Source organism: Pan paniscus, chromosome 7 (assembly GCF_029289425.2).
Source record: "Pan paniscus chromosome 7, NHGRI_mPanPan1-v2.0_pri, whole genome shotgun sequence".
Taxonomy (NCBI): Eukaryota; Metazoa; Chordata; class Mammalia; order Primates; family Hominidae; genus Pan; species Pan paniscus.
The window spans coordinates 91,157,094-91,178,174 of record NC_073256.2 but is presented as its reverse complement, the minus strand read 5'-3'; the positions used below and the strand labels follow the sequence as shown (position 1 = coordinate 91,178,174).

The window sequence follows — 21,081 nt, the reverse complement described above, 5'->3', positions numbered from 1 at the left end:
TACTGTAGCTGGAAGCTCCATAAATACAAGGATATTACCTAACATATTACTGTCCCTAGGAAATAGTTTATTTTCTTTTTAATTTTAAAATATATCAGAGATGAAAGCATGCATATAATGCATTTGTGCGGGTAAAAGGCTAACAATAAATGAAACACCAAGTAACTTACCTAAGTGAAGAAAGAGAACACTGACACTCTGGGAAAGCCCCGGTTGTGCCTCTCTCCAATCATACACCCACCTGCTAGGTCTAGATTTAAATGATTCAGCATTAACCTGAGGTTTTGATCAATATTCCTACCTTCCCTTTACAAAATGTAAGTAATAATATTATTACTCATGTTGATGAGTATACCTCTAGTTTATATGTTCTCACCACAATGTAATGTTCCATTATAAGTATATAAAGCAATGTTTTATGCATATTGATGGACATTGGGATTCTTCGTTGATTTCTACTACTAAAACAACGTTGCTTTGATTGATAGTACTGTACATACTTCCTCTTATTCATGTGCCAGACTTTGTGAAGGATGCACCCTGAGGAAAAGAACTGCTGCCTTAAATAATGCTACACAAACCTTCAGGGTTCACTTGCATTAATACAATATTAGTTATTTGATATAATACACATAACATATATATATACATTTATAGGGCTAGTATATAAATTCTGTTTATTTTCCACATTTTTCTCAATATACCCTGCTATTATCTAAATCAAAGAAACATAGGCTTATTACAATTTAACCTATTATACTAATATATATTCATTCATTCAACAAATACTTATCAAGGCATTCGCTATCTGTAAAGTACTATACTAGATGAGAAGATAGTCTTTATTTTATTTTATTTATTTTATTTTTTTTTGAGACAAGGTCTCACTCTATCACCCAGGTTGGCATGCAATGGTGCAATCTCAGCTCACTGCAACCTCCACCTCCCAGGTTCAAGCAATTCTCCTGCCTCAGCCTCCCAAGTAGCTGGGACTACAGGTGGTGCCACCACACCAGGCTGATTTTTGTATTTTTAGTAGAGACTGGGTTTCACCATGTTGGCCAAGCTGGTCTCGAACTCCTGACCTCAAGTGATCCACCCGCCTCAGCCTTCCAAAGTGCTGAGATTACAGGTATGATCTACCATGCCTAGCCTATTCTTAATTTTTTAATATTTTTATTTCAACAGTTAATTAGAGTCTGGATGCCTGTCAGATGTTCAACATCACAGCCTACTCACTGATACTCACAAGGTAACATGCATTCAAAGAAATACAGAGAGATCATGAGTAAAAGAATACCTGCAAATAACCAGTATATGGTATGCTGTAAATTTTTGATAAGACTGGTCTAAAAAGATTACTTATTATCACCTCACTTCTCATGTAATAGCAATATCATTGAACATTAACTAAAACTTTTTTCAAAACTAAAACCACTTAAAAAACAATACCAAAAAGAATACACAGATTTAAAATGTTTAAATCTGATTATTGCCTTGCATTAAAAATTAATCATTGTATTTATCCCTAACCCCATCATGATCCCAGGCCTGAAAATGGAGTTACATAATGGAGTTTTAACAAGCAACTGTAATACTCCCAAGTACGAACTAAACATTAACATAATTCGATCAGTGTCAGGGAGTTCCATAGTACTTAGCCAATCATTACCTCTTTGCATCTATTCTTTTCACTAAACAACCTTTTATCCTCCAATAAATAAGAATTGCCAATCATTACCTCTTCCCACCTTCTCTTTTCACTAAACAACCTTTTATCCTCCAATAAATAAAAATTGCAATAACGGAAACATTGTCTGGTCTGCACCTCAACAATATTATTAAGGTTAAAACAGTGGCTATAATTTAGGTGTCCCAGAGAGAAAATATTTATTGCCGGCACACCCTAACAAACAAATGAAAGCCTGTGTTGAAGGAAATTTTTTCTGAGTTCACTTCCTGGTTCAGAGGTATAAGAGAAGATATAAAAGAAGTGTCTGCTTAATTTAGAGAAAATTATGCTATAAGATGACCAGAAGAGAAAATTTATAAGAATAGCTTAAGTTCTTTAAAATGTATTGCTCTGATAATCTTAGTTAAATAAAAAGTATGATAAGTCTAGAGGAAGTGCAATGGAGAAACACAGAGATCAGGGAAAATGTGATTCTGGACAGACAAAATGGCATGAGCGAAATCCACGAGGAATGGAAGTGAAGGGTGCTTACAGCCAAAACAGTATGACGATAAAAGTCTAAAAACTTAGGAATATATTGTTGTGAAAAAATAGTTATATAGTTGCATGTACAGTAAGCTTATACAGAAAGAAAGGAAATGACCAAAGGCAAGTGGAATTAGTTGTTTCTAGACTCTGCTACCACTTTTCTAAATTATTTGATCTATCTCCTTTTAAATGATAGTGTAATATTCTTACCAATTGACAAAATAGAAATATTTCCATTTATATTTTAAATAGATTTTATACCTTAAAAAACTAATATTAGCTAAACACATGTATCCCCTATGGTCCAGTAATTCCACTCTTGGAAATATACCCATCAGAAAGGAGTGTCAAGTCCAGTAAAAGACATGTAAACTATGTTCAAGACAGCTTTATTGTAATAGCCTAAAATGGGAAACCCAATTAACCATCGACAGTAGATTTGGTAAATTATTTGTGGCATATTCATCCAATGGCATACCACAGAACAACAGAAAAATACACAGCAAGACAGTAAAACAGGCGAAATTAATCTTTGCCTGGTTAGGAGCCCAGTGATACTTTTGGGGAGTTGGAAATTTCCTATGTGACATAGCAATGGTTACAGAAGTGTGTATATATATAAAAAATATATAATATATATAAATATTATATATAACATATATTATATAATATATATAAATATTATATATAACATATATTATATAATATATATAAATATTATATATAACATATATTATATAATATATATGTAAAAATTTGTGTGTATGATTAAGATTGGCGACCATTAACTTAAAAAAATCATTTAAAAGCAATACAAGGATATATGTTAAAAGCCAGAAAAAGGCTAATTTGTTGACTCACTAAATTAACTTCTGGAAGTTAATACTAGATAAGTTGATTTTTTAAAAGCTGCATTGGGCTGGGCGCGGTGGCTCACACCTGTAATCTTAGCACTTAGGGAAGCCAAGGCGAGAGGATCACTTGAGGTCGGGAGCTCAAGATCAGCCTCACTCAAACGGTGAAACCCCGTCTCCACTGAAGTACAAAAATTAGCCAGGCATGATGGCAGGTGCCTGTAATCCCAGCTACTCGGGAGGTTGAGACGGGAGAATCACTTGAACCTAGGAGACAAAGGTTGCAGTGAGCCGAGATTGCACCACTGCACTCCAGCCCAGGTGGCTGAGCGAGACTCTGTCTAAAAAAAAATAAATAAATAAATAAATAAATAAATAAATAAATAGGCTGCATTGATGTTGGTGAAGCTGCAGAGAAAAGGAAATGCTTATACACTATTGGTGGGAATGTAAATTAGTTCAGTCACTGTGGAAGGCAGTTTGGAGATTTCTCAAAGCACTAAAAATAGAACTCCCACTTGACCTAGAAATCCCATTACTAGGTATGTACTCAAAGGAAAATAAATGATTTTACCAAAAAGACAAATGCATTTGTATGTTCATCGCAGCTCTATTCACAATAGCAAAGACATGGCATCAACCTTGGTGCCCATCAATGGTGGATTCGATAAAGAAAATATGGCATATATATATACCATGGAATACTATGCAGCCATTTAAAAAAGAAAGAAATCATGTTCTTTGCAGCAGAATGGATGCACCTGGAGGCCATTATCCTATGCAAATTAACACAAACACAGAAAACCAGTTATTGCATGTTCTCACTTATAAGTGGGCACTAAATCTTGGGTAGACATGGACATACAGTTAGGAACAGTAGACTCTGGGAACTCCAAAAGGTGGGAGGGAGAGAAAAGGGCAAGAGCTGAAAAACTTCCTGTTGGGTATTACGTCCACTATCTGAGTGATGGGATCAATAGAAGCACAAATTTAATATTATCCAATATACCCTTGTAACAAACCTGCACATGTGGCCCCTGAATCAAAAATAAAAATGGAAATTTAAAAAATAAAGGTAAAAAATTTAAGATGCTGTATTAATAAACACTCTCAACCTGTACAAAAATTTTAAAAAGGATTAGGTAGATTGTATTATTTCTATTTAACGAACATTTAATTTGATATTAAGAAGATAATGCTAAATATTACTTTAATAAGGAAAAAATAATTCAATAATCAATGTAAAAATCCATATACAAATTACTCATAGTGAATAAATATAAAACATACACCTGCCAACAAACACACACATATAAGAAACTGGACAGGGCCGGGTGCGGTGACTCACGCCTGTAATCTCAGCACTTTGGGAGGCCGAGGCAGGCGGATCACGAGGTCAAGAGATGAAGACCATCCTGGCCAACGTGGTGAAACCCGTGTCTACTAAAAATACAAAAATTAGCTGGGTGTGGTGATGCATACTTGTAGTCCCAGCTACTCGGGAGGCTGAGGCAGAAGAATTGCTTGAACCCGGGAAGTTGAGGTTGCAGTGCACCAAGATCGCCCCACTGCACTCCAGCCTGGAGACAGAGCGAGACTCCTTATCAAAAAAAAAAAAAAGAAAGAAAGAAACTTGGCAGAAAGTTTCAAAGAAGGAAGTATATGTGTGCTGGATAGTGATTTAATTCTCATGTTAAAAAATTCTTTAGATGTTCTGTTTCTGCTTTTATAATTAAGAATAGTCATAAATGGCTGGGTGCGGTGGCTCACGCCTGTAATCCCAGCACTTTGGGAGCCCAAGGTGGGCAGACCACGAGGTCGGGAGATCAAGACCATCCTGGCTAACAAGGTGAAACCCCGTCTATACTAAAAATACAAAAAAAATTAGCCAGGCGTAGTGGCGGGTGCCTGTAGTCCCAGCTAGTGGGGAGGCTGAGGCAGGAGAATGGCATGAACCTGGGAGGCGGAGTTATGAGGCAGAAGAATTGCTTGAACCCGGGAAGTTGAGGTTGCAGTGCACCAAGATCGCCCCAGATCGTGCCACTGCACTCCAGCCTGGGCAACAGAGTGAGACTCCATCTCAAAAAAAAAAAAAAAAAAAAAAAAAAAAAGATAAAGAAAAGTCATAAATACACTGAGAGTTATGAGAGCTAACTAATGTAAAATGTTATTAAGGGCAGAGCTAAGCCAAAAGAAGAGGGATTATACTTTCAGATAAGGTGAATGACTTAGAGAAGGCATGGAGGGAGAAAAAAGTATAAAATTATGGAAAAGGGAACAAAATTCCAGGCCAAAAATATTTCAAATGGATGTATAGTTTGGTACAAGTTTATGGAATAGGAGGTCAAGGAAGAAAGACCAAGTGTTGAAAGAACAAATTAAGACAGCTGAATCTCACAGAGGAAGATATAATATTGCAATTAAGCCCAGCAGAATATCATCTCTGCTCCTAACTGGTTGTGTAACACCCATCTGTAAAGTCGGAATGATAATAATATAGTTATCAGCTTGTTATGAGGACTAAATGAATTAATGCTGATAAAGCATTTAGAGCAGTGCCTGTAAATAATAAATGCTCAATAAATATTAGATAATGCATCCTGGCTAACACGGTGAAACCCCGTCTCTAGTGAAAAATAGAAAAAATTAGCTGGGCATGGTGGCGGGCGCCTGTACTCCCAGCTACTCAGGAGGCTGAGTCAGGAGAATGGCGTGAACCTGGGAGGCGGAGCTTGCAGTGAGCCGAGATCGCACCACCGCACTCCAGCCTGGGTGACAGAGACTCCGTCTCAAAAAAAAAAAAAAAAAAAAAAGATAATGCAGCAGAGAAATAAGTTTTCAGAGAACATAAGGAGGAAAGATTAATTTCACTGGATTATTTCCTAAATTTAGCCTTTATTTAAAAAAACTTAAAATCTATAGCCTTACAAAGTTAATATATTTATTTTGATAATGATTTTCCTCATCACTTAGAAATTTGACATTAATTTTACCTAGTATTCACTGAGGCCTGATTCACACAATTGCAGCTTTGCAGAAATCCAACATGAAACAGTAGCTGAACAAGCTCTGCCCTGATCATATAAACAATGGTACTTATTTCCATGTGAGCCTAAAAGCTAATTTAACACTTAGAACTTAGTGGATATCATAATGGCTAGAAAAAAGATAAATTACTGTGGGGAAAATACTAGCTTTTGGTTGAGTATTCAACAGAGCTATTATTATTTCACTAATAGTCTGTCATCTGGACCTAGAAAATAGACACTGTACAGGTAAAATACCTTCCTATTTCCCCGCCCCTCACAGCATAAGTAGTAAGATATATGGAATAGTCACTAGGGAGCTTGTATTGCCCACTGATATCAGTTTCCTTCTCTGAAATTTATTTTGTTGTTATCCTTCCCCTAAAGTTCTTTTGCTACTGTTTTCTCAAAGTAGAACACAACAGCATAATGAACAGGTAAGTAACTTTCTGCATCTACCCTCCACCTGACGCGCACACACACATAGAAACAAACAAATGAAAAAAGAGTAGTTTCCAGGGTCTGCATCATCAACCATATAAAGAAGAAAAACATGCCCTGTTGCTCAAGGCAATCTCCACGTGCACCGTGCATGTGGAGAGACGAGATGGTCTATGCCAGCAGTGGCCTCTACTAGCAGGAGCAGCACCTGCAAACTTGCTACAAATGCAGGTGCTCGGCACCATCCTAGACCTACTGAGTCCCGGGGTGAAGCCAAAAAATCTTCAGAGTTACTAGCTTCCCAGCTGATTCTGATGCCCACTCAAGTTTGTGAACCACTTGCATGTACAATTTCCGTGTAAACTGCCTCTTACATAAATCTTAAAAGTTGCAGAAACTCTAGCAGCACTGTCAACTCTCCAGTGTAAGCTAACCCCTGTCAACCCTATTTATCTTCAAACATAATTAAGATAGAGATGATAGGTTTTTCGTAAATGCCAGAAAATATTTTTCCCATACATCTATTTAAAAGTCATTGAAAATAGAAAGCTGGTATATCTAATCTAAAAAACCAATTCAAAGTTAAATTGTCACAAAATTGAATAAAAAGTCATCCCAGATGATAAAGGAATGGTGCAGATTAAACTTCCTTTAAATAACCCTTAGACCTGGACTGACCAACTAGGTAGCCACTGGCCACATGTGGTCACAGAGCTCTGAACTGTGACTGCGAGAAAGTGAGATGTGCTGCAAGTGTAAAATGCACAGATTTCCAAGACCTACCATGAAAAAGGAACAGGAAAGATCTCATTAATAATTTTGCTTGCTTTGTTTTTTCTCATTAATAATTTGTACATTTATATTGGCTATACATTGAAATGATTATATTTTTAATATATTGGGTTAAATAAAATAGATTATTAAAGTGACTTTCCTTTGTTTCTACTTACCTGCGATGTGGCTATAAGAGAACTAAAAGTACACATGAGGCTGAATTATACTTTCATTGTCCAGTACTGCTTTAGAGTCCTCAACTAGCACTTCTTAGTAATCATCATATCTTAATCTAAACAAAAATAATTACGTCATGTAATTTACATTTTCAAGTTATATGTAAAGAATGAGTCAGAGTTATTTTGTTTGTTTTGCTTCATTAAATACTCGGCATCCTAATTTCCTTTCTCCTCTTGCTGCCTGGCCTTCTGTGACAATATCCACTCAACCGTCTGCTGCTGAGACCTCCCAGTCAGCTGGGTCTACTCAGTTATCTCCAATCATCAATAAATATGAAAAAAGACACCTGTACAAATCAGAGGAAACTCACAGAAACTGAGAACTAAAGGATAAAATATATTCATATGATGTTTATGTGTGGGAGGTCGGGGAAGGGTTTGGAAGGAATATTGAACACAAATGATGAAGGAAGGCCCTGAGATTAAAAAAACAGCTTGACTAATTAAAGGAGAATGAAGAAAACTCAGATGTGACTAAAACTTCAGGGGTCAAAGAGAGTTGCAAGAGGTAAAAGAGAGACGGCTGAGGCCGGAACGTCAAACACCTCATAGGCCGCAAGAAAGAGTCTGGACTTTATTCCTAGTACAATGAGAAACCAATCAGATGATTTTAAGCAGGAAGATAACATATTCTTATTTATGTTTTAAGAATGTCCTCCTTGAAGGGAGCAATGTGGTTACGGAGAAAGCAGTTCGTAGACTTACAGCAGTTGTCCACGTACACAATTGGCTCAGACAACATAGCAGCAGTAGAGATAAAGATAAGTAGAAAATGTGAGGCCCAATTGAAGTTAATATTGGCAGATCTCTAATTTACTGATGAATTAGATAACATGTGTAAGGAGAAGACAGAAATTAAGAAGACTCCTGGCTTTTGATTTAAGCAAAAAATTGGGAGATTTTTTTTAACCTAGTTCTGATATCATAAGAGGAAATTAAAAATAATAGCGAAAAAATATTTCAGTTGGTTAAGCAACTACCAAGTGCCAGAAATGGTGCTGAGTGTTGTCTTATATATGTTGTTCAATTGAAGATTCTCAGGAATCCTATGAAAGTTAAGTGGTAGTATCCCATATTAGAGATGTGCAAACTAAAGCACAAAGAAGTTAAATAGCTAGGACCTGATACATTTATCTAAATCAACAAACCACTGTTCCTAATACATTTATTGCAAGACGGCTAAAGCCATAACACAACTAATCACTCACTGTTTTAAAACAGATGCACTGGAGTGAGCACACTCTCCTAAACATCCATGAGCTGCAATTACATTGTCAGTGACATTGAAGTGTTTGTGGGCATGAATCATGGAGCTTGTACTGCAATCAGAGTTGTTAGGATTTTACCTGAGAAACTCTGAAATCACCAGTGTAATGCATAACTTCAAATACAGAAACTGCCCTTTGTATCTTAAAGGCTTATGTGTATTTATCTCTTTCAAACAGGACAGAGGGGAAGCCACCATAGATAGTGTCCCTCGGAATGGGTCTGACATCTTGAAACTTTTGCTCAGCATGAAGGGTGCTTTGCTGTGTTTTTCTTTCCATTGATTCAAGAGAAGTACCCAGTTTAGTAGCCTCTGGATTATTGTTTGTGTAAATTCAATGCTTCCTACTAAAACTCACCATTTATAAATTAAGGTGATACATAAATGCCTGTATGAGGACCTGAACCGAGCAGAGTACAAAAGCCTCAAAGAAATACTTAAACTGTTTCTCCCAAATGCAAACACAGTATCTGCCTTGCTTTGGAGTTCAGCTTACTTTGGCATTGTTGTTTAACTTCTGATAGTCTCAGGGACACAAACATGCATGTCCACAGAACTTCCCTCTGCTGCTATTTAATCAAAACACTATCGTTTACTCAAAGGCCATGATGGGAAAATAGTGGTTTGTACATAAGTAGCAGGCAAAAATTATTTTTTAAAAAACAAGAGACTTATCACAGGCAGGTGCAGTGGCTCACGCCTGTAATCCCAGCACTTCAGGAGGCCGAGGCAGGCGGATCACCTGAGGTCAGGAATTCGAGGTCGGTGTGGCCAACATGGAGAAACCCCGCCTCTACCAAAAATACAAAATTAGCCAAGCATGCTGGCTCATGCCTGTAGTCCCAGCTACTCGGGAGGCTGAGGCAGGAAAATCGCTTGAACCCGGGAGGCGGAGGTTGCAGTGAGCTGAGATCGTGCCATTGCACTCCAGCCTGGGCAACAAGAGCGAAACTCCATCTCAAAAAAAAAAAAAAAAAAAAAAGAGAGAGAGAGAGAGACTTATCACTAGGTTATTCATGAAAGATTCTTCTTTCTATATATTCAGTGACTCCAGATATCATCCTCAAGCCACATCAATTTTGCCATTTGTCCTAGCCAGAAGGACTTGTCAAAGGGGGAATATACTAAGGCCAAATATGAGGAAAGTGTGGATGAGGATATGACTGTTAGGAAAGAGGAAAGCTTTCTACAAGTAAACATAAATGGTTTTGATTCTAGATGTTTGAACCGAGTTGATTTAATTGATAGTCGAAAACAAATATATGCATAGACTGTAAGGAAGATTTAAAACATCCAAGCTTCTAATGAGACAAAACCATTTTATGGTTGCCCTGTTATTATTGGCTGAACTGTGTGTCCCTCCCAAAATCATATGTTAAAGTCTTAACCCCCAGTAGTACCTCAGAAAGAAATAACTAAGGTAAGATGAAGTCAAGTTGGTGGGCCCTCATACAATATGACTGTTGTCCTTATAAAAGGGGATCAGGACACAGACAGCACACAAATCTAGGGGCGGCCACATGAGGACACCAGGAGGAAGCAGCCATCTGCAAGCCAAGGAGAAGGGCTTCAGAAGACACCAAGCCTGCTGAAACCTTAATCTTAAATTTCTAGCCTCCAGAACTGTGAAAAGATAAATTTCTGTTATTTAAGCCACCCAGTATGTGGAATTATGTTATGGCGGCCCTAGCAAACTAACACTCTTACCTAAAATATATGTGTGTGTGTGTGTGTGTGTGTGTGTATGTGTGTAGACACACACACATTTATAATTAACTAAGTATTCAAAATTTATCGTGCAAAACTAGATAAAAATTAATACCATAAGCACCAGCTTCTATTTGATCAAACATGTGACTATTATCATTTTTATTCCTGATTTCATAAATTAGTTTCAATTAAAATTTCATATTCAGGGTTTTACAAAATCTATTCTAACATGTCTCAGAAGTCAATCTGCCATATTGTTTATTTACACATGAAATATCAGTTAAATTATTTTCACCTAATAGATGCTCAAATTGAATTCAGTGAAATCATTCATATGCTTCATATAAGTAATTGATAGAACACAAAGAAGGAGAAAAATAAAATTACCTTATTTCATTTTTAGCTTTAGAAGATACTGTAAAAACTGAGATGAGATTAATAGCATAAGACCTTATTAGTATTTAAGTTATTATCAGAAGAAACTGGGCTCTGGAGACAAATGGCCTTGGTTCCTATTTAATGCTTACACTAATTATTTAGTCTCACTGGGTGTTCATAACATCTCCTTGACTCAGTTTCCTTAGTAGCATAGTGGAGATAACAATATCTTATACCGTATAGAGTTATTGAAAGAATTAAACAATTTAATATATGTGAAGCATTTAGTATCTAGCACACATAAACTGAATAAATGTTAACTCCCTGTAATCCCAGCTATTCAGAAGGCTGAGGCAGAAGGATGACTTGTCGCCAGGAGTTTGAGGCTACAGTGAGCTATGATCATACCACTGCACTTCAGCCTGGGTGACCCTCATCTATAAAAAATAAAAATAACAGAATGTTGACTAGTCACAGCAGCGTGTGTGTGTGTGTGCACACACGCGTGCGAGCATGCACATGCTCGTATGTGTGTGTACCAAACCTACGGTAATCGGAATAAATATATAGAAGTATTAATATAAAGAAGAGTCAAGATAGCAAGCAATTACACATTTATTAAGTACATCCACCTTTTGCCAGACTCTATGCTGAGCACTTTAAATGCCATCTTATTTATGTCTCACAATGTACAGTAAACTGGGTAGGGAGAGCTTCAGGAAGTTTGCTAACATGCTCAAAGCTGCAGGCTTGAATCACATGTATTTAACTCCAAAACCTGCATGTGTTTTTCATCACCCCAAACTAATTAAGTAATATGAACATAAACAGAATGATTTTGCAAATTTATTTTAAAAGAAGCTCAAGCCTTCTAGGTTTATCTGTGAGAAAATGGCAGGTCCCATGAGAAGTCTACATAGACATGCTGTACAATACTTCAGCAGTTTTCTTAAAGTGATTTTGAACTGATCACACAAAAGAGACACAAATAACATACAGTAATGTGTATGAGCATATTAAACATAATGACTATTAAGATCATTTTTACCTTCCTTTTAAGGGTACAGCATTTTAATATGGAGAAGCCACACACTGGCAAGTAGATTTCAATTTCTCTCGGTTATAAGCCACTGTTACTTTACCATAAAAAGAACCTATAGGAGTTAAAAATGGGTGAAAATTTTGAAAACACAGCAAATCAGGACATTTCAAAGCTTCCAAGTAAGTTCAAAAACTGAAGAAAAAAATGAAAATGTCCAAATCATGAGCCTGTTCAGCAGGTAATTTTTATTCATGTTTCCGAAGCTGATCTGATGTTCGAATTGCATGTCAGCCGTCTGCAGAAAAAAGTCAGGGCAGAGCTCTGAGCAAGACAATGAAATCAGAATATACTGAACAAAAGGACTGTGTTTGAAAAAGTAAGTTCTTTGAATTCCCATGAGAAATTAAAAATAAAACAACAAAATTAAAAATAAAGAAAAGAACTTGATCACATTATTTTTGTCTTAACAAATTAACTAACATAATTTTACTTTATTTATCTAGAGTCAGGTTACAAATAAAAGACAACTAAAAAAAATTCACAGAATCTAAAATATCTTCTGAGATTTTGAAATTTTTGTGAACCATTCTATAATAACTGTGAATTGTCATTTTTAAAGTACAGGTATACAACCCGAACTTTATCAGAACCTATTGTACCACCTGCCAGAGCTCAGCAGGACACTCTCCCCTGCTCTATTGGGAAAGTGCCCTTCTGAGCCTTTGTAGACCAATCCAGCTGTCATTCTTTCCTCACACTCCATTAAATGTACATATACATGCCCCCCGCCCCCCAACACACACACGTGCACACACTGGTTGAAAAGGCATTTGCTTAAACCCCAAAAACCTATATTTGATATTGACTTCACATGGCCCCGAGTCTCTGCGCCTTCACATAGTTGTCACAGGACTAAAGTAAATTGATCCAGGGGGAAACACTGTAGACCGTGTATATAAAAACACTCTATAAACTGCAATGCTCAATTCTTAGTATAACTATTGTTGTTGTATTGATATTTATTAGTATTGGTGCTCACAAAAAGAGTCTAAATTCCATAAGTCTTTATATTCAGGCTACTCTTTATTTTTGAAAACTCATTTTCTATCACCTTTTTCTATTTTACTCCATATTGAGGCCTCATAAATCCATTTTTTTATTTCTTTTTTTGTACATGCTATTCCCATTTATGAATACAATATCTTTACCCTTTTTCTCTTGATTAAATCCTATCCCTTGTATAAGAATAAATTCATGTGGGGAGAAATATTTTCAAAACCCATATCTTGAAAAGGACTGATATCTATAATATATATAGAACTCTTCTAACTTGATAATGAAAAAAATAAACAACTCAGTTTTTAAAAGAAGGGGACTGCGTAGGATTTGAACAAAACTTCACCAAAGATAATCATTTATGTTACATAAGCTCATGAAAAGATGTTCAGAATCATTAGTCATTAGGGAAATACAAATTAAAATCACAATGAAATATCTTATATCTTTTAGAATGTCTAAAATTAGAAGACTGATCATACCAAGTGTTGGTTAGGCTGTAAAGAAACTGAAACTCTCAAGCCCTACTGGTGGGAATGTAAAATGGGACAACTACTCTGGAAACCGGATTGGTAATTCTTTGCCTATGATCCAACCATTCTATTCCTAGGTAATCATATAAGACAAATGTAAGTGTACACACCAAGACTTGATACAAGAAAGTTCGTAGCAGCGTTATTTGTGATAGTCAAAACCTGGAAACAAGCCAAATGTTCATCAAGTGAATGGATAAACAAATTGCAGAATATCTATACAACATTATGCTATTTAGCAAAAAATATTTTTAAAAACAACTATTGATACATGCAACCAAATAAATGCATATCAAAATAATTACACTGAGTGAAATACGCCAGACACAAAATAATACTGCGTGACCCCATGGATATAAAATTCTAGAAAATGCAAATGAATTTACAGGTCCAGAAAGTAGATCAATGGTTGCTTTGGGACAGGGGAGGAAGGGAATGCAAGGAACAGGAGAAAGAGTGTATAAAAGAGCTTTAGAAAACCTTTGGAGGTGTTGGCTATATTCACTATCTTTACTGTGGTGATTTCATGGGAATATACATATATCAAAACTTCTCAAATTGTACACTTTAAATATATGCTGTTTATGGTATGTCAATAACACCTCATAAATCCAAGGTTTTTTTTTTCTCCCCCAAAGGAATAAACTCCTGATGCACACAGTAAGATGAATGAATCTCAAAATAATTATGCTAAATTAAAAAAAAAGACATAAAAGGGTACATAGTCTATGATTCTATTTATATATTATCCTGGAAAAGGCAACATTAATGACGGAAATCAGATCGGTGGTTGCCGGGGGTGTAGTGGAGGGGAAAAATTACAAAAAGGCACAGGGAGTTTGAGGGGGATGGGTGCAGAAATGTTCTTTATCTTCATTGTGGTAATGGTTACAAAACTACATACATTTGTCAAAACTCACTGAAGCACATGCATAAAAAGGGGTTTTACTGATTGCAAATTATATCTCAATAAACCTGACTTAAAAATAAAGAATTTTTATTTAATTTCTTAACCTACTCCAGGAAAAGTGAGTTGGCTTTTCACTAGGTTTTAATAATACTTCCCCAGGACTCAACAATTATACTTAGCATGGTGAATAATAATTTTTTTATTTTTTTTAAATCTTTTAGACAAAGTCTCTCTTTGTCATCCAGGCTGGAGTGTAATGCTAGAATCTCGGCTCACTGCAATCTCAGCCTCCTAGGTTCAAGCAATTCTCCTGCCTCAGCCTCCCAAGTAGCTGAGCTTACAGGCGCCCGCCACCATGCCCATGCTCATTTTTTTGTGGGGTTTCATCATGTTGACCAAGCTAATTTCAAACTCCTGACCTCAAGTGATCCACCCGCCTCAGCCTCCCAAAGTGCTAGGATTACAGGCATGAGCCACCATACCCAGCCAATAATTTTTTTTTATAGGTATCCCCAGCCAGACAGGAGAACTTTAGGAAAGAGTTGTTTCTAAGTCATTGCTGAGAAATATAGAAATGTAGGTCAGTTTCAATCTCTCTCACCCCTTCATCTTACATATTCTATAACTGATCAATTCAGTTTAAATACCTTTGAAACCTACAGATTCTAATCTCTTCTCACCTTCATTGCCACTGGCCACTATCGTAGTTCTTACTATTCCCCTCCCCACCCCTCCCCTCCCTTCCCCTCCCCTTCCCTCCCTTGCCCTCTCCTGTCCTCCTCTCCTCTCCCTTTCTTTCTGTCTTTAACCCATTTTCCAAAATGCTGCCAGTCAATCTTAAGAAAAAAAAATCATAACTCAACCTGCTTAAAGATTGTGATGGCTTCCCGGTGCCTTGCAGACATCGTCCAATCCTTGTTACCCACATTCAATATTGTTAGAATCTGGCCCAGTGTTCCTTCCCCACTTCATCTCTTGCTACTATTCCTACTGCAAGTCTGATCTCCTCTGCCCCAAATACTTTTCTAATTCTTCTCTACTCAGCAAGTTCTCATCAGAAGTCATTAACACTTCCCTGAAATATCTCCAGGCTACTCAAGCTAAATGTACCCTTTTTGCTTCTGTTTTCCACAGTATTATACTAATTATAATTATCTGTTATCCTAATATAATAGTGTCACCTTATGTTTGTCTTCAAGGTAGATTATCACTGTTTGCAGTGATACTTATATTTGTATTCCAGGTACCGTATAGAGACCCTATAACTTAATTCCTGCTAAAATAATATATATTAACTTTATTTGGAACCTATAACTATGATGTCTGAAATAAGAAAATGCAAAAAAAAAAAATTCTAAAACACAGTCCATAACCTTCAGTCAGCCAAGAGCATAAGCAAAGCACAAGACAGTGCGTAAGCCCACGGGAACAAAGATTCAAAATACTTAAAACATTAAATTGTCAGATCCAGGTGGTATCATACTTTTAAATGATATCCTACTATTAAATAATGATACTTTTAAATGAGATGGGGGAAAAGCTGCCTAGATTTCTTGTCAACTTTTTGTTATCCTTTATAAATATGATTCTTCTATACTGAAATAGAGTGTAGGAAGTGTCAAACATTCAACAGACAAAATGCTTTATTTAAATAATGCAAGAATTTATCCATATGTACTTTGAAAGTAAGAACTATTTTCTCATTTCATAGCTATTTAATCTGAAGAAACATTAAATGACTTGCTCTGGGATATACAACTGACAGGCGGCAGAATTGAGATCTGCACACAGGTAGGAATAACTCCAAAGCCAATGTTCCAGCCCTGGAACTACACTTGGTGTGATTTTTCTCTACACTGCTTAGCTGAAAGCTCCAAGAAATTAGAGACTCTCTTTCTTATTCATCAATACATCTCCAAGGCCTATTAGAGGGCTTGGACAGGTTTCCAGCGGTCCACAATTTTCTGAAGTTATAAGTACTTTGTGTATATAAATATAATAATCTCTAGAGAGAAGATCAATAAAAACAAGTAACACCTATTAAGAACTTACAACAAGTCAAGCAGTGTTGTAGATGCATTATCTCGCTCTACCATAAGAACAGCAACACAGAACACATACCTGGTACTCAATGTGCCAGGCACTGTTCTAAATGTTTCCCATGGATTAGCATATGTAATTACCCTACCAATTATATGACATAGGTATTATAATTGCAAACATTTCAAAAATGAGGAAATTGGACCTCAAAGAGGATAGGTTGTCCAAGCACCCCCTCCCTTCCCATTTAGTGAATAACTGGGCTGGGATGTAAACCTTGCCATCTGACAACAAGGCCTGCCCTTGTGACTTATGCACCACGCAGCTTCCCATGAAGCTAGTCATCCTTAAAGACCTTCATGTTCTTCAAAATGTTGAGTGTCACACAAAAAGAAAAAAGTGAACTCCCTATTCGTTTTCCAGGAAACCATCTTGATAAAATAAAAGGTTTTCAGGGGAACATCAGATGTTATCAGCTAATTCTATCATGTAAAGAGCATACTCTGTCAACATGTTTTAAAATATAAGGTAGGGAAGAACAGGCAATAAGGCAAATCTGTTATTTAAGTTCTACCCATAATGAGTAGGTAAATAGTATTGAGTTACAAAGATACATATGGAAACCAATAGGTCTGTGTAGCTCCTACAAATTATCCAACAGCAGCAAGGGTGCTGATACCTCTTACAGATATTCTGTGGCCTAGAAAAGTGCCTTCCCCAGGGAATATTCAGCCAAGAACAAAGGGACATGGTTTGGTTTGTGGGTAGTGTAAAGGTTTCAACCGTTCCTCTGCTCAGTTAGGCACCTTTGTGCAGCGAGCAACTCAATGAGGACATGGAGCAGCCATAGTTATGTTCACGACCTAGAGCTGACATGCCTGCATTTGAATCCCCAGCTCTATCCCGTGTAAACGTGTAACCTTAGTCAAGTTATTTCATCTCTCTCTGGTTCACTTTTTCCGTCTGTAAAGTAGGAAGAATGTTAATATGAACAGCACAGAATTGTTATAAGAATCTAAAAAGCAAAAGGCATATAAATTGCCTGCAATAGTACCTAGTGCATATTAAGTATTCAATAAGAATTACCTGATCTATATGTGTGTGTGCGTGTGTATTCTTTAAAACATAAGAATAAGAGTAAGCCATATTTGCAGAGTTCCTTATGTCTCTATATGAGTGTCAGGACTGACACCAATAGGTATAAATACCTTTGAGGATGGTGGAGAGAAGTAATTGCAAGACTGTGTTTGTTTCAACAACATACCCAGTTGTTTCATTTGCATGGATAACTTTTTAAAGGACCCAGAGCTATAACACCTCATTTAAAATCATACTTTTGCCCTAGGGGTGTGAATCTTCTCTTAGGAAGGAAAACATGTAGTTACAAACCACAAAATCACAACTGCAACATGTTGTTATTGCAAACATGGTCCACATGTTTGCAATCTAGAAATGCTCATTATCATGTATCAGTATCTCCAGCCATTCAGTAAATGGATAGTAACAAATGCAGTAGATTCTTTTACAAGCTCAGAATAAGATGGTATATTCAAGTGTATTTCATTCCATTCCCATTTTACTATATTTTTAAAGAAAAATTCCCGAACTCCCCAAGTCAGATGTTCTGGGACTGGTTTATATAATTCCCAACAATGAGAAATCAATTTTTCAACAGTAGATTGACAACATTCTAAATAAATCATTATTATAAAGTGTTGGCAAGCATGGTACAAGAAATATACTGTGGGTGTTTAGAAAGGCTCTTGGCAATATCTATCAAACATCTCCCTGGTGCCAGCAATTCTCTTCTCAGAATAAATATTCAGCAGTACCCATGCAAAGATAATGCACATAGATATTCATATCATTGTTTGTAATACTTAGACATTGAAAAATCCAAGCGAATATTCTGAGGGACACTGGCTGGTTACATTGGGTAGACACATTTAAAAAAAAAATCTGTATATACTGACAGATAAGTATTTGAAAAATATTAAAGAAAAATAAATTTCAGAATACTAGTATGATATGAACCATTCAAATTTTAAAACAATAAAAGAAAACTGTCTGTGTTATACACATAGAGATTAGAGAAACACAAACCCAAACATCAACAGAAGTTACACATACATGGAGTGGAATGGGGAGGGGGCTCTTTTTCTATTTTACTACGATTTTGATGTTTTATGAGAAAATATTACCTTCAGAATTTATAGAAAAAACAAGAATTTAAAACAAATAAAAACAGGCCGGGCGGGGTGGCTCACGCCTACAATCCCAGCACTTTGGGATGTCAAGGAGGGCGGATCACGAGGTCAGGAGTTCAAGACCAGCCTGGCCAACATGGTGAAACCCCATCTTTAATAAAAATACAAAAATCAGCCGGGCCTGCTGGTGGGCGCCTGTAATCCCACTCTGGAGGCTAAGGAAGGAGAATTGCTTGAACTGGGGAGGTAGAGGTTGCAGTGAGCCGAGATTGTGCCACTATACTCTAGCCTGGGTGACAGAGCAAGACTTCATCTCGGAAAAAAAAAAAAAAAAAGAACAAGGCACTCAAAAACAAATACTTATTATTTACATGAGGAGTATTTTTTTTAATCTTAGCAATCCCTAAAATAAATTTGCGCTATCCCATATGCCTATAACCGTGATTAAAAATGCAATATTTGTGAGATCTTAATAAACACACTTTACTAAAAGAGTTGAACCTTCATAAAGCACGTTGGAAAAATGTCCTTATTTGTAGGCCCATAACTGGAGCTTAGGAGAAATGGGAAGACAAACAGCTCTCAATTTTCCACTCCATTTTGAAAAGTGAAAAATGAGCAGTTTACCACCACTCACCACCACCTCCCTCTCCTTGCCACACCTTCAAATGATACCAGGAAAGAGCCCAACACTACTTGGTCACCTACTTCAACCACACAGCAGATCAGGTGGCTTGAGTGAGAGTGTCCACAGGACATGAAAAGAGAGGGAGTGGTGGTGAGGAGGTGGGGACAGGAGGACTCCTAAGGAAAAACGGTGACAGCTAGACAGGAAGAATGTTTAATGACAAATAACCGCTTCTAAAGAGAGAAGGGAAACCTGTAAAATGAACGAGAAAGCAGAAGAAACTAACAAAAACAAAACCAGGAAATGGTGCTTTCAATGAGTGTTTAGTTTCCGGGACATCCCATTCACTTTTGAGCTTCTGGATTCTGTATTCTCTTGCCCTTGCCCGCAAGTGAAAACTCATGCTGATTGTTTTGCTTGTTGTAGCAGTGCTTTGACTCAGTTCCGAGCAAGATTTATAAGCACAGATCATCAGGTATGAAGCACATATATTCATTCCATTCTAAGATCTTATCACGTGCTGGCTTATTTCAGTTAGACACAGAACGGTTATTGCTTAACTGGCACGTTGTTAACTAAGCTTCCAAAGGACATTTCATCCCAAAGTTAGCTAGGAAGATCTCAATACTATATTTAAAATATCCCCCAACGGCATCACCGGCAGATGCCCACTCCCAAAATGTGTCCATGAGAGATGGATGGAAGCTGAGACTTGAGCAAAGGCCATGCATGGGGTGATGCTGCAGGACCAAGCATCTCCCCACAGACCTCCAGGGTCCACGAATATCCATTTGTCCTGGCCTTGCCCCAGGCCACAGAAGTACTTACACGGAAGACCCCCAGAGACCTGGGAATCACATGACCCGCTACAGCCACCAAAGCTTTCTCTGCACCCAAACAAATACAACACTCTCTCTCTCCTTCTCTCTTTCTTTCTTTTCTAAGGTAAAGGACTGGCACCTTTCAATTCCCCGCTCCCCCCCCCCACCCCACTGCCCGCTGCCGCACCTCCAGCGCCTTCTTCCCTCCAGCGCAAGCTGGGCGAGGCCTCGGGGTATCTGCTTTCAACACGGCCTGGCCTAGGGGTCCTGAGGCTCAGCCCCTCCTTCAGCCGCCCGAGGGGAACCGAGGCTCCTCCTGCCCGGCAGCCGCCGGGGCGGTGCGCTGCGGCCAGCCCGGGCCCCGGGCGGCGGCGGAGAAACTTACCTGCGCGGGCCGCTCCCGGAGCTCCCGAGTCGCAGTCAGCCGCGCGGCCGCCGCCGCATCTCCCGGCAGCAGGTCCCCCACCCACCCCGCCGCGCTGTCCCGCGCCGCACTTTTCCCAGGCTGGGAAGTTTGCTGAAAGCGAGGAGGTGGGAAGTGGGGGTGGGGATGGGGGGACTTGGGAGAGGAAGCTTAAGGATTTTGTTGTTGTTTGTTTGTTTGTTTGTTTTTCCCGATCTCTAGCAAAGATTTTAGACCATATGCTGGGAGAATATTAGCTTTGCTCAATGGCGACAGGGCAGCGGCCTGACTCTCACAGTCCGATCGATTTACTAAACAAACTGAAACGTGGGTGGGGACGTTAAACAGTAACCAGCAGACTCAATGAAAACTGAAAGCAGCGAGGCCGCCACCGCCTCGGCGCGCGCATTTCCCTGTTCCCAAGGCCCCAGGGCGACTGGCGGTCGGGCCAGCGAGTCCCAAAGCCCGGCCTCCCGAGACCGCAGCGGCTCTCCCGGGCCTCCGCGGTGCAGCCAGGCGGTGACTGCCGCC

General features: G+C 38.1%; 1 protein-coding gene across 3 annotated transcripts in view; it reads right to left on the bottom strand.

Annotated features, from left to right (window-relative positions):
- Positions 1–20,662, bottom strand: part of HNF4G (hepatocyte nuclear factor 4 gamma) — a 154,902-nt gene extending 134,240 nt beyond the window's left edge. The window contains exon 1 of one of the 3 annotated variants that reach the window (XM_055116668.2): positions 20,533–20,662. The gene's annotated coding sequence lies outside the window, so the exon portion shown is untranslated. Of the gene's footprint in view, positions 1–20,334 lie in introns of all 3 variants that reach the window. The other 2 variants (XM_034966254.2, XM_055116669.2) reach the window with 2 other exon arrangements.
- Positions 20,663–21,081: the final 419 nt, after the last annotated feature.